The sequence below is a fragment of the Gossypium arboreum genome, chromosome 5, assembly GCF_025698485.1.
Source record: "Gossypium arboreum isolate Shixiya-1 chromosome 5, ASM2569848v2, whole genome shotgun sequence".
Lineage (NCBI taxonomy): Eukaryota > Viridiplantae > Streptophyta > Magnoliopsida > Malvales > Malvaceae > Gossypium > Gossypium arboreum.
Window position 1 is genome coordinate 62,564,567 of NC_069074.1, and position 9,516 is coordinate 62,574,082.

Below are 9,516 nucleotides of genomic sequence, written 5' to 3' on the forward strand. Positions count from 1 at the left end.
GAATCAGACGATTTATTTATTTGACTTCATCCGTAGAAATCCCTAAGTTATATTATTATCTCTCTCGACACTAATAACGTCTAACCCTCGGTTGAATAATTGAAATCTCTTTCTAATTAACACCCTAGAATTGCATTAACTCGATCTATGGATTCCCTTATTAGGTTTCACCCTAATTCGGGAAAATCTTGTCACCCTATCTCTAGGCGCGCAATCAACTCCACTTAATTATGACAAATTTACTCTTAGACAGGGTCTATTCCTCTTCTGAATAAGAGCTTAACTTGAATCAATATCCTGGAATATCAAAACAAGAATTAAGAACACATAATTAAGAACAAGTCCAATATTTATCATACAATTCAGATAATAATAAGATCTGTCTTAGGTTTCATTCCCCTTAGGTATTTAGGGGTTTAGTTCATACTTATGAAAGAAAACATCTCAAAAGCATAAAGATAACAAAACATAAGAAAACCCAAAACTCTTGAAGGAACTTGAAGGGAGATCTCCAGTCTTGATGATGAATCCGGCTCTTGAGATGGATCAATTGGCTTTCCTTGAGTAATTCCTTGCTTCCTACTCTGCATCCCCCTTCCTAAGTGCCTCCTCAAGTGTTTAAATAGCTTTGGAATGCCTAAGAGCCCTCAAAATTGGCCTTTTCCGAATTGGACTAAACTTGGGTTCGGTAGGGACATGCCCGTGTACGATTACTAAAGGCCGTGGTCAAGGCTGTTAAATGGGCACGGGCATGTGATCCACCCGTGTAAGTCGTGCTTTGATCCTGCCAAATTGACACTGCCGTGTGACACGCCCGTGTGAGGAAGTCCAGGCCGTGTTGTTTTCCTAGGGTCCATTTTCTCCATTTTCGGCCCGTTTCTCGCTCTTTTTACTTTCCTATGCTCTCCTAAGTATAAAACATGAAATTAAAGGATTAGGAGCATCAAATTCAGTAAATCTAAGGAGAAACCATCCATAAATGCGTTAGGCATGGGGTAAAAATATGTATAAATTACGGTTTAAAAATTAAATTAAATTAAAAAATACTAAAGATATAGTTAACAAAAAAGAAGAAGTAAATATTAAACTTACATAAGCAAAATGTCATCTTCTCCATTTAAGTAAATGGTCATATTCTCCAAAGATTTTCCCATTAAAATAATATTTTATTAATTTTAAATAATTTTTTTCTTATACTTTCATGTAAGTTTAGTATTTATTTTTTTTTGTAATACCCCAAACTCGATCTAGACGTTATAACCAAATCTAGAGTGTAACACCCCAAACCCGGCCTAGACGTTATGACCGGATCCGACGTGCCACATCAAAAAGTTAAAACCTTTTTTCATTCTAAGTCTAGGAAATCGTACTTGATGTTCAAAGGATTAATTTATTGAGGGTTAAAGTGAATGGAAGCTGCGCACCAGGTAGGAAACCGGAAAAAGGAGGTGAGTCCATCGGACTGCTTAAGTACCAAGCTCTTTCAGATCCAATCCTAGACATGCACACTGCCATTGCCACACTCTAACACCGCGTATATTTTTAGGTTACCATTGAAATTATGTCTATTTAGAGTAAAATGTATTTAAGTTTGTAAAACGTTATCATAGCAGAAGCCTTGTTTGTAATCGTGTTACTTCGAAATCAGTTTATGTTTTTGGAAAACGAACCCTAGATCTAGCCCATTTTGACAGTTAATATAATTTAAGATCATGATAAGTTATAAATCAAAACCCCCCCAAAAAAATTATAAGCGGCCTTATTACATAACAAAACCAAAATCATCAAAGTAAAGAAAATTAAAGTCCAAATCACCAGAAGAAATCCATATTGCAGAACGAGTGGCCACTTCGAATCCCTCGCAGCTCCAAGCCCACTATGGCTGGGGATTACCGCATGGATGAAAATAGGGATGAGTTTGGGAAACTCGGTGTGTAAAATTAACCCAACCATAGCCCATATCACTCAAACCACGAAATAGAATAAATTGGCCTTAGCCCGAATGAATCTGAATTAAGCCCATAGGCCCATAATGAGATCGATCGATATTTCATGTATATGCGTAACCCAACCCATAACCAACCACATACACCCCCTTACCAACCTTTCACCATGTGGGGAGACTACTCGACCCACCCAATCGCTACACGCCACAGAATTATGCAGCATGGTGCTGAATGAATAATGTGACAGAGTCACCAGATACATATAATCGTGGCAGAACCACCAGAACAGATATATGTGGCAGAGCCACCAGATCAGATAATTGTGGCATAGCCACCAGGACACTTCCTCCAAAATATAACCCATGTCCCCATGCAACAAATATTCATTCATGGCATACATCATACAGATTTAAATCAACATGCTTTTCAGACAAAATTAATCCTAGGGGAATATTGGTCATTTACACCTAGGGGTATCATGGTAATTTTCCATACATAAGGGTATTGTAGTGATTTAGCTACTTCTAGGGTATTCATGCATATCCTATCTATTTACATACTATCAGAATACTTACCGCGCATACTTACCAAATTGAGCCCGTTGGCCCATGAACCCAATTTTTGGCCCATTAAGCCCAAGTTATCAAAATGCACGAAATCGCACGTACTGCAGTTTATTACCTTCAGAATACCAAACATACAAACCCAACTATCTTACGAGTATTCGCACACTCGCAAATTCCTAAAATACCAACTTTTCGGCATTTCGTCTTTTCGGCTTTTGCCGATCTAGTCTATGAGAGGGTGTCAGTTACACACCTGTTTTATGACGATTCACTGACGAGATCCACGCACGAACTGCCTACAATTATAATACTACCACGTTAATCTTACTACCGAAACAAACTACATATTAACTTCTTACCATATTCGGCCAACAACACCTTAGGCCTTAGCGTTCCTACCTTTGCCGAAAATAGTGTCTCGATCCAGATCCGTTCTCTCTACTTGTTCAAGCCCTTGATCAACAGCCTCTTAATCACACTATTACCAAAATAATACTATTATCACAACCCCTTAGGGCTACAAGTCCAAAAAAACGACAACCTCCCTAACCTTTTAGGGATTCCGGCTTTTCTTAAAATATGCAAGATAGACTAAGTTGGAAAGACTTACCACCGATTCTTCCATCAACGTTCCCCTTAGTTGCTACTTGATTCGATGCGTTCTAAGCCCTCAAAAGATAACAAAATTGAGCCCTCATGATCTCAAGATGTTGCTATGTCCCTAGGATAGTGTGGGAGTTTCGCTTTTTGCAAAAGTGTAGAGAAAGATAAAATATGAGGGTTTTTACTTGTGGTATTGTCGACAGAAACTTAGGGTTTAGAGGTTGAGAGAATTGGCCAAAGATGATGAGAAAAATAAGAGATTTGGCTAGGGAAAAATCGGTACAAAATGAGTCAAGTTTTCAGGATTTCGGGATTTGAGGCAATCGGCTATAGTCTTAAAAATAATGGAAGGAAGGTGGTATAGAGTAGGGTGGCTGAAGGATTCGGCTATGGGGAAAAGAAGAAGAAAAGAATAAGTGGATGGAGAGAAGAGAAAAAGAAAAGAAGAAGAGAATGGTCAGGAAACAACACCACTTACCATTAATGCCAAATTTATACTGGCACTAACCCTAGCCGAAAATTCCCATGCTAAAGTCCCTTGGCCGGCCACCTCTTGTTCCTTGATCAGCTCCTAGATTTCCTCCCTTATCTGCTCCTAAATCCTATCCCTTATCAACTCCTAAATCCTGTCCTGACAGACTTTCACTTCAGTTCCACTGCTTACCTTTTCTGAACATAAAAATAATAATTCCCTTAATATGTTGTCATTGTGACTTGAACCTCAGCTCTCCCTAGCATCCACACGCCACTTTTATAGCCTTGCCAGTGGCGTCACATGCCACTTTGCCACTTGCTTCCTTATGTCTTATTTTATCCAAATAATATTTAAGACCCCTGTTAACCAGAACCCCCATTTTCCTCTTATGGATTAAAATCACCTAAAATTACCGGGTTTTAGCTTAAGCTTGGGCCTTCTAGAGCCCACTAACATAATTAAACCTACGCCAAACAGTCAAAACACAAAAATTCCAAAATTCACCAAAATTAACAGAAGTCCCGAAAATTGGGGCGTTACATAGAGAGCTACACTAAACCATTTTTGGAAAACCCAACTTCTAATCATAAAGTTCGAATGATTTGAAGCCATATAAAGATTATAAATAACCATAAAATCTAGTTGTTAAAAACAAAAATCTTAGAAAGAAATAATGATGAAAATATTGATAACATAATAGGAAATAAAATGACCGAGCTCCCGATACACCGACTCAATCAAGTCTATGGGTTACCTGAAATCCAAACATATAGAGTAAGTGAGTTTATAACTCAGTGTGTGTAACTTATGTATACAATCAATCAGATATATATCAGACATGTTTTCAATTTCTCTTTAATCAGAAAATTCTCAAAATTGAATACAAAGTCGGAAATAGAGGATATCAGATACAATTGCAAAACATATCAGATACAAATACGAAACAGATCAGATGTAGATGCAGATTACTATCCCCATCCACTACACATTATCTTTATCCATCCATACACATTATATAGTGTATTATGTAATGCCCTAAATTTTGAGCATTTGTTGGTAAATTTTGTTAATAATTGAGTATCTGCTTCTGTGGTTAAGTGTTTTGTTCATGTGTTTGAGATTGAGGGTTTGAGTCTTACTTTTTGAATTTTACTATTTATTTTGGTTTAACCCCTGTCCTTGAGCCCTCGACTTAAGTTTATTTTTGTGTAACTTTGTGTCAAGAATGAACTTGCTGATTCGATGGTTTTGACTAAGTCTTCGGTTCCACCTTGTGTGGATAGGAAGAAGACAAAGAAGTTAAAGAATCCTAAAAAAATCAAATGTTTCTTCTGCAACAGGAAAGGGCACTTTAGATCAAACTACAAGAAATGACATCGATGGCTTGTTTCCAAAGCTTGGAAAGAAACCCACTCTTATCACTTTAGAATATGGGGTTGTCCAGCCCACGTTCTAGATATGCAAAAAATTTGGATGCATGAATGAAATTATGCATGGTTGTATGATATCCAAAAGGAACAAAGGGTGGATTATTCTACAATTCAAAAGATAATACGATTAAAGTTTTTGCTCATGCTGCTTTTCTTCAAGAAAACTATATGAATAACTTTAAACCTCGAAGTAAAATGGTACTCGAGGAACTTTCAGGAGTTGTAGAATAATCACCAGGTTCAATTCTCGAGAAAGTTGTGGAAAGACCTACAAACAATCAACAATATAGGACAATTTGTTATAGTAGGAGAGTTTCTAAGAAATTAGACTTCTTCATCTATGATAGTAGTATTTATATTATGGAAGACAATCATGAGGATGATGATCCACTCACTTACAAGGAGGCTATGCAAGACATTGATTCCAAGCTCTGGAAACAGATCATGAATGCCGAAATGGATTCTATGAAATCCAATATAGTATGGGAACTTGTATACTTACCAGTTGGGATTAAACCTATAGGGTGTAAGTGGATATGCAAAAAATCCACTCACTTATAAGGAGGATATGCAAAAAAATTTGGATGCACGAATGAAATTATGCATGGTTGTATGATATCCAAAAGGAACAAAGGGTGGATTATTCTACAATCCAAAAGATAATACGATTAAAGTTTTTACCCATGCTGCTTTTCTTCAAGAAAACTATATGAATAACTTTAAACCTCACAGTAAAACGGTACTCGAGGAATTTTCAGGAGTTGTAGAATAATCACCAAGTTCAATTCTCGAGAAAGTTGTGGAAAAACCTACAAACGATCAACAATATAGGGCAATTCGTTATAGTAGGAGAGTTTCTAAGAAACTAAACCTCTTCATCTATGATAGTAGTATTTATATTAAAGAAGCCAATCATGAGGATGATGATCCACTCACTTACAAGGAAGCTATGCAAGACATTGATTCCAAGCTCTGGAAACAGACCATGGATGCCGAAATGGATTCTATGAAATCCAATATAGTATGGGAACTTGTATACTTACCAGTTGGGATTAAACCTATAGGGTGTAAGTGGATATACAAAAAATCCACTCACTTACAAGGAGGATATGCAAAAAAATTTGGATGCACGAATGAAATTATGCATGGTTGTATGATATCCAAAAGGAACAAAGGGTGGATTATTCTACAATCCAAAAGATAATACGATTAAAGTTTTTACCCATGCTACTTTTCTTCAAGAAAATTATATGAATAACTTTAAACCTCACAGTAAAACGGTACTCGAGGAACTTTCAGGAGTTGTAGAATAATCACCAAGTTCAATTCTCGAGAAAGTTGTGGAAAAACCTGCAAACGATCAACAATATAGGGCAATTCGTTATAGTAGGAGAGTTTCTAAGAAACTAAACTTCTTCATCTATGATAGTAGTATTTATATTACAGAAGCCAATCATGAGGATGATGATCCACTCACTTACAAGGAAGCTATGCAGGACGTTGATTCCAAGCTCTAGAAACAGACCATGGATGTCGAAATGGATTCTATGAAATCCAATATGGTGTGGGAACTTGTATACTTACCAGTTGGGATTAAACTTATAGGTGTAAGTGGATATGCAAAAAATCCACTCACTTACAAGGAGGATATGTAAAAAAATTGGATGCACGAATGAAATTATGCACGGTTGTATGATATCCAAAAGGAACAAAGGGTGGATTATTCTACAATCCAAAAGATAATACGATTAGAATTTTTACTCATGCTACTTTTCTTCAAGAAAACTATATGAATAACTTTAAACCTCAAAGTAAAATGGTACTCAAGGAACTTTCAGGAGTTGTAGAATAATCACCAACTTCAATTCTCGAGAAAGTTATGGAAAGACATACAAATGATCAATAATATAGGGCAATTCATTATAGTAGGAAAGTTTCTAAGAAACTAGACTTATTCATCTATGATAGTAGTATTTATATTACGGAAGCCAATCATGAGGATGATGATCCACTCACTTACAAGGAGGCTATAGAGGATGTTGATTCCAAGCTCTGGAAACAGACAATGGATGCTGAAATGGATTTTATGAAATCCAATACGGTGTGGGAACTTGTATACTTACCAGTTGGGATTAAACCTATAGGGTGTAAGTGGATCTACAAGAAAAAGACAAATGTTGAAGGGAAAGTGGAAACATGTAAAGCTAGACTTGTAGGGAAATGCTACATATAAAAAGAATACATCAATTACAATGAGACCTTCTCTTCAATAGCCATCCTCAAGTCTATCCAAATACTCTTATCCATTGTTGCGGCTCTCAATTATGAGATATGAAAAATGGATGTAAAGATAGAATTCTTGAATGATTATCTTAATGAGATCATTTACCTGGCTCAACCTATTTGCTATGTTGTCAAAGGAAAAAGGAGCAAAAAGTTTGCAAACTGTTAAGATCCATTTATGGGCTTAAACAGATGTCCTACACATGGAATAAAAGATTTGACTAAATGATCAAAACTTTTGGGTTTTGAGAAAAATGTCGATAAACCTTGTGTTAATAAGTGTATAAATGACAAAAAGGTAGTCTTCCTTGTTTTGTATGTCGTTGATATTCTACATATCAGAAACGATGTAAGAGAATCGTCATCAGTTAAATTATGGTTATCTCAATAGTTTAACATGAAAGACTTAGGTGAAGCTAGTTATATTCTTGAAATTTGAATCCTTAGGTACCGAAAGAATAAAACGATAACTCTATCACAAGCTTTATACATTAATAAGGTATTGAAACGATTTGTAATAACCGATGCAAAGTTAGACACTCAACTGACTGCATTAGGTTTTCATATTTCTTTGGATAACTTTCCTAAAACAGCGGAAGAAATAGAGCATACGAATAATGTTCCATATGCTTCGACAGTTGGAAGCCTTATGTGTGTAATGTTTTGCACATGTTAAGATATTTGTTTCGTAGGGGAACGGTTAGTCAATATCAAGCGAATCTTGGTCTCAGGCATTGGCAAGATGTAAATCATATATTAAAGTATGTTAAAAGAATCGGGGATTATAAGCTTGTGTATTATGGGGAGATTGTTGGGAAATGTGTTCATATTATAGTAAACATGTAATTGTTTTCTATGTATTTGAATGATAAATAAAGTTAATTTCATATTTCACTATTATGTCCTTTATGTTTGTCTTTCATGTTTTGCATACATAGCGAAATTGTGACAAACAAATATTAGTTTATTGATTTTCTAGTTCAAACTGATGATAAGTGGCACTGTAAGAACGTTTACAATACGAGAAAGACAATTTACTTTAGTAGATAATCTAAACAAGTTTGTAATCCCATAAAATAATCAAAGTGAGTGTTTGATTAAAATGTTTAGAAGGATTATTTTGTCATCTACAATTCCAATTTGGTAGATGGCTAGTCTTGGCTATCAGAGTAGTTAACTCAATGGGTAGAGAAATAATACATTAGACTGGACCTAAGATGAATTAATTCTAAATCAGTTTGTGAATTAATTCACTTGTGACATTCATGGTGTGATTTACATAATTCTTGAGTTATTCACTGACCATGCATATGTAACTCACGTGTTTTGATAAAAGTGACGGCTTATGCTCTAAAGATGATTGAGCCCGTAGCCAATATGTTGGGTACATAACTTGTGTATGACCTGAAGCTTAATTAAAAAGTTAATAATATCCTCTTATTAACATTTTGTGGATTGATAAATATGGATGTAACACCCCTAACCTGTATCTATCATTGGAACAGGGTTTTGGAGCATTACCAAAACATTCAGAACATTTTACAACTAATTATGCAAATTACTATTCATTTATCGAGATCATTCAAAACGTCTCTTAATTAGACCCTCGAGGTCCAATACGAGCATTAGAATCAAGTCAGGACTTAATCAAAAACTCATAAAATTTCTCGCGACATTTCAAAAATTTTCCAAAGTAGTAGGGCTCACACACTCGTGTGGTCAGGCCGTGTACTACACAAGCCCGTGTCCCTAACCCGTGTAACTCTCTAACTTTTAAGAAATCAAGAAATTGAAGTCACATGGCCAAGTCACACGCCCGTGTGCTAAACTGTGTGGTGAATTTAATTTTTGACATTTAGGTGCAGTTTTCACATGCCCGTGTAACATGCCTGTGTCCAAGGCCGTGTCAACCATACAGCTGAGACACACGCCCGTGTCTCTTGCCGTGTACCCAATTCTGAGCATTCTTTTTCTCATTTTTAAGATGCAGGGGACACACGGCCGGACCACATGCCTATGGGACAAGCCGTGTGTCACACACGACCAAGACAGATGCCCGTGTGTCTGCCCGTATAGACAAAATAAGCCTATTTCCTAGCCTTATTGGTCACCCAAAACTTACCATTTTCCTGCACCAAAACATACAAACACATTCCAACCATTTCAAGCATTCAATTTAGGCAAATTTCCATCATTCGACATAGCATACCATT